Here is a 6,317-nt window from a genome sequence, read left to right on the forward strand (position 1 = left end):
CCCCCCCCCCCCCCCCCCCCCCTCTCTTCCTTTTCAAATGCTACTTTCTCCATTTTTAGCAGACAAGTTAAAAAAAATGGTTCTCCATTTTTTAGCACAACAAGTAAAAAAAAATAAAAAATAGTATCTTCTTCTTCCGTTCCAAATACTTCTTTCTCCATAAAGAAAAATAGTTTTATTTCTTTACCTCCTTCTTCTTCCTCCTACTCTTCCACCATTAAACCACACTTTCAATTCTTCATTTTTCCACCAAAACAACACCTAACAACAAGAAAAAGAGTACCAATTCAACACACACTCATTTACAACAAGTAATAATAACAATTTTTTTTTAGTCAAAGCATAAGAGACTTTCTTGTTCTGTAATATTGCATCTGACATAGGTCACTAAATTTTGACATCAAAGATCTCTTTCACCGAAGAGCATGTGTACATCATCAAAGGAAAAGCCAAACAATAAGAATCCAATCGAAAGGTGGCTCATAAAATTGTCCACCAAAAGCTCTACAACCAAAAGACTGTTCACTCACCAAATCAGCACGTCAGAACCTGCTTAAACTTGCCTGCTCCCAGTTCATGAGGGATGTACGTTTCTACCCATAGTAAAGCAAAGAAGTCATTCCTTCAATTTCTGAATGCTCACAGCACTACATTCACCTGGATCAGTCAACTATGTCTTCTTAGCAAGATTTAAAAAGAAAACTTTATTTTTTTTGTCTTCTTCTTCCTCTATTCTTCCACCATTAAAATTCACTTTTACTCCTCCACTTTCTACCAAAACAACACCCAACAATTAAGAAAAAATCTCTTTCATTTGAGAATTAAGCGATGGCATCAAGAATTTTTTCGGTGGTGTTGATGTTGCACTGTTGGTGGTGTTGCACCCATTTCAACACAATTAACCGTCGAAAAATCATATTGTTGCAGTGTTGGAAAAAGGAAATTGAAAAAAAAAATAAAAAAGGTGTTCAATATAATTTTTTTAATCTTGAAATTAAATGTAATTTTTAAATTTTTTAATTTTGAATTGGAAAAATTACAATGTAATTTTAATGGAAATTAAAAAAGGCATTCAATGTAATGGAAAATCATATTGTTGCTGATATGAAAAAAAAAATTAAAAAAAGGAAATTACAATAAATAATGGCTTCTCACTCTCCTAATGAAGAGTGTATTACACATGCCACGCCACATCAGCATCACATTAGCAATTGTGCTCAATTGATACATTTTGTGAAGAAGTAAAGGGTTCAACAGGTACCTATCTTAATTGAGGTGCCTATACAGAAAAAGTGAAATAGTTAAGAGGCCTATATATGTGTTTAGCCTTATTTTTAATTTGAAATGATGAAAATCAGCTTTAGGAGGGAAATAACAAGCCTTGGATCCTCTTTTTCAATTTCAATAAGATGTGACTTTCTTTCACCTTTTTGGAAAGGTTGTTGCCTCTCTTGAAAAGACTTTGTCCACCTTTTGGGTAACAAGACTTTTAAAATCCTTACTTTCTTCCTTCTTTCTTTCTTTCATATGTCTTGGAATATATTTTAAGACAAACAAATACCTCACTTTTGATATGTTGGTTCAGATGTATGACTGTAGGTTTAGATGTATGATATGTTAGTTCAGATGTATGATAGTAGGTTCAGATGTATGACAGGAGGTTCAGATGTATGATATGTTGGTTCAGATGTATGACAGTAGGTCAAATGTATGGTAGCACTGGTCAAAATTAATAAAAGTTGTTAGACATGATTGCGGGTAACTTATTCATTTACGAATAAATTGCATTGACGTATAATAAAATCAACACTAACCGCTATAGAGTTGCACATTTATGAGGGTAACCTATACATCTAACAATTCATATTACACTCTACTAAAAGTACATCTCAACATGTTAGCATACATTAAAGCCTATGTATACTGAAACTTTGCCAATCCAGTAAACTTGCGAATGTATAATATGTTGTTATACATTCAAATCATTGTATAATGAAAGTGTGTCGTTCCAGTAAACATTCCAATGTATAATATTCGTTCACATGTATGATAAATTGGTTCTCATGTATGACATCATAATTATACATTGATTCACATGTATCATAAATTCTTTTACATGTATGATATCATATTCTTGGTTCACAAAGCCTTGATCCTATTTTTCAATTTCAACAAGATGTGACCTTTTTGGAAAAGTTGTTTTAAGACAAACAAAGACCACACTTATTTCTTCTTATTTTTGAATCAAACCACCACTATTTGAATGGTCTTCTTCAACGACATTTGGAAAACATGAAGAACACGAACAACATTAAAGAAATGATAAATTGGTTCGCATGTATGATCTGACGTTTTTTTTTGTAACAAAAAAATCAAAGATCTAACTTGTACTATATGAAAAAAAAAACCCAAAAAAAAAGAACTACTAAACTTGAATAGGATTGAAGAATAATGAAATTTGAACATGTAAATGAAGAATAAATGGAAACCCCCTTAATTGGTAAAGTTGAACTTGACAGAAAAAAATTAAAAAAATTAATAAACTAGAATATTAAACACAATTAAATCTTGATAACTTACTATATGCAAATCAAAGATCTAACTTGTACTATATAGTAAAAAAATTAAAAAAAACGAAATACCAAACTTGAATAGGATTGAAGAATGGTGAAATTTGAACATGCAAATGAAGAAAAAATAGAAACATCTTAATTGGTAAAGTTGAACTTCATAGAAAAAATAAAAAAAATTAATGAACTAAAATATTAAACATAATTAAATTTTGATAACTTACAATTTGATAACCACTAGGTTGAATTTCCTTCAATTTTCCCGTAAAAGATGTTTTCAAAAATGGAGTACAATTCATATGAGTAATGGGAGAAGTAGAGAGTGAAAGAAGAAAGAGCATTAGAGAGTGAAAGAACAAGGCAAAAGCTGCCAAATGAACTAAAGTTATTTCCTTTTCCTTAATTTATGGTATAAAGTGGCAAATTTTTTTCTTTCTTTAGCCTTTTTGTTTGAAATAAAACCTTCTTTCACATGTATAATACGTAGGAGAGAGAAATTTCCAACAAAGGAGATTTTTATAATTAATTTGAAATTTGTGTAATTAATTTGTCAATTTAGAATTTTTTGTAATCAGATAAAGTTGATTGGTGTATATATGTAATTCTTCCTTTTAAAATTTAATTGCAGTAATAGTACTAGGCCCTTGTGTAATTCAGTTGAGCTTGTACAAGCTACTACTTTATCCAACTATGATGCATATTATAAATAATGAGTAGCTTTATTCAACTATGATGCATATTATAAATAATGAATAAAAGCTCTCCTTTGTTAAAAAAAAAAAAAAAAAAAAAGAACTTAAGACTCTAAAGAGAGAGATGGTGAAGAGTGGACATGGTTTTGTTATGAATGATGCGCATGGGACTTATGTTCGTTCCATTTAAGATTAAGAATCCCACCTTATCTACGACCTACGATCCGAATGTAAGAATTGAAATGAGGAAAAATTAATGAATTTTATCTTTATTTTGTAAATTGATAATTAATTTGAAAAAAACTATATTTAATAATGTGGACAATTCTATTACTAAGATATAAGTGTGAATGCAGGCAGCTTGTGGACGACATGTCTGCTTCAGTTGTTTTAATTATGATTTTACTATATCACCCCTAATCAAGTAAAATCACCCCTAATTAATTATTATAAGTTATTTATGTATTAAAACTAATAATATTAATGTGAATGAAGTTGCTGAAGCAGGCAGCTTGTGGACGACATGTCTGCTTCGACTGCTTCAATCGTGATTTTATTATATCACCCTTAATTAAATATTATAAATTATTTATGTATTAAAAAAATAAAAGAGATATTATGACATGTCTGCTTCAGTTGCTTCAACCGTGATTTTACTATATCATCTCTAATTAATTATTATGAGTCATTTATGTATTAGAAAATTAATAATATATACAACAACAACAACAACAACAAACCCAGTGTATTCCCACCTAGTGGGGTCTGGGGGGGTAAGATGTACGCAGACCATACCTCTACCTCTGGTGAAGTAGAAAGGCTGTTTCCGATAGACCCCCGGCTCAAGGCACGAGATACCACACGAACACATAGTAAAGCACAGAAGCAGATTACATAACATAAATAAGGCACCCATAAGTAATATAAAACAGAGGAAAGTAGAGGAAAGCACACAGATTCGTAATAAAACATGAAACACGGAACAAGGAATCATAACAGGAATAAAACCCCCACCAAGTACTTCCCTACACTAGCGACCCAAACTGGCCCTAATAATATATAATTAAAAATAAATAAAATAAATATTTATGATATGCCTTCTTCAGCTACTTCAATCGTGATTTTACGATATCATACCTAATTAATTATTATAAGTCATTTATATATTTAAAAATAATAATATTGAATTAAAAAAGTACAATAGACATTTATAACATATCTGCTTCAGCTACTTCACACACACACACGGATATATATATATATATATATATATATATATATATATATATATTCGTGTTTTGTGTTAGCAATGCATCATATACCTTAAATGGTATAGTGTGGAGGATACAGTCAGTCCGTCCACAAATCCGGCCCTATGAAATTATTGTACTGAATGGTGATCTATCTAGTGGTCCAAATCAAACTAGTAGTACATTATACAAAATAATGTTGGAGTAGGTAGAAAAAAATTAATCATGGCGGAACCATTATATTTGTCCCTCCAACCTCAAAATTTTCATTCTGAAATATCACAAGAGCACACACGCAGAATAGTGCGTGCTAGCTAGTATATATGTATAGCTACTAAGAATGAGTTACCTCTTCGCCTCTGTCGTCAACTGATCTGATTGATACTAGATGGACCAGCGGGAGTGCGTGCTACCTTTGATAGTTCCGATCCTTCCCTCTATTAACAACAAATCATTGTAAAACGTGAGTTAGTTTCACATACACCAGCCTTGAATTGAATTCATATCATGTCATAGAGAACAACACAACTGCAGTACGTACGTACTCAGGAAATGAAAATAATTAAGAAAAAAGGGACTTAAAATATACTGTTCTATACGACTTGATGTAATCATTTCCGCCATTTCATAAACCAAAAACCTTCCATATCACAAGAATATCAAACATCTATCAAGCCTCCTGTCTTAATCAGCTGAAACACTAGTTACCTTTGATTTGTTCCCAAACTAGGTAATGCAAAGATAAAGGAAGACAAGATTATAAATCAAAACATCAACAATTCTTTTTCAATGAATTGTTGTCTTTTTGTTCCCTTTGAATCAATCATTTTTTAAAATTATTTTTGTGTATGATTAATAACCGAACCAAAACTAATAACAACCAAATCAATAAATATATATATTATATTATATTTGGTTTGGTTTGATTTCAATAAATCAAAAATCGATTAAATTGGCTTGGTTTTTTGACCAATAACCAACTGACCCCTTTCTATCATAATTAAAATATATCATGGAGGAATTATGAATAAGCAAAATATGTTGAGGGCAACTGCATCAACTTATATTACAATGATTATGTTGATGCGGAAAATATAAACTTTTATTTCTATCATATTTGTTGATTTCTGAATATGTGTAAAACGCAGGAAATATTTTCTGTTAGACTCCATTGATATTCTGAAACAGCGTTTCGAAACTGGGCAGTGAACAGTGTTTTGAAACTGGGTGCAAGCACTGTTTTTGAACTAATGCTGCTTCAAAACTGCTGTATTGTTTCTGAACTGATGTACTGGTTGAACAAACTGATGCAACCATTCAGCAAAAGGACACACTGATTCATGAAAGAAGATGACTGTTCAGGAAAAGATGCAATCTTTCATGAACAGACATAAACTTACAGCAAAGGTGCAACCTTTGGATTGAACCATTGCCTCTCTTCAGAAGAGGCATGTTGTGGCTATAAATAACTTGCTTTCTTCCACAGGTTAAGAGAGAAAATTTTCAGAATTACAAGCTTCTTCTTCTTCTTAAAAATACTCTAAGTGTGATCATTCAAACCGCGAGTGTGTTCGAAGAATCCGCCTATTTGAGGTACCGCTATAGTCGGATTGAAGGCCATTTTATCCTGAGAGGAAGATTCCATAACCTCGGGTACAGTGAGGGGAATTATTCCTTAAGGAAAGTCCGTGAATTCGGACGACTTGGCCTTAACAATTTCTATTTCATCTATATTTTTGAAATATAAAATGCACCTCTTGTAAAGATCATTTTGATCTTGTGTTGAGGGTATTTGTTCAACTTCA

At 31.5% G+C, this 6,317-nt stretch overlaps 1 long non-coding RNA gene across 1 annotated transcript; it reads right to left on the reverse strand.

Moving 5' to 3' along the window:
• Positions 1–24: 24 nt before the first annotated feature.
• Positions 25–2,964, reverse strand: LOC124894217. The gene is made up of 3 exons (XR_007051070.1): positions 2,795–2,964; positions 531–657; positions 25–261 (listed from the first exon to the last, which is right to left on the reverse strand). It is a non-coding gene; the product is annotated as an uncharacterized LOC124894217 (long non-coding RNA).
• Positions 2,965–6,317: the final 3,353 nt, after the last annotated feature.

This window comes from Capsicum annuum, unplaced genomic scaffold, assembly GCF_002878395.1.
Source record: "Capsicum annuum cultivar UCD-10X-F1 unplaced genomic scaffold, UCD10Xv1.1 ctg71648, whole genome shotgun sequence".
Lineage (NCBI taxonomy): Eukaryota > Viridiplantae > Streptophyta > Magnoliopsida > Solanales > Solanaceae > Capsicum > Capsicum annuum.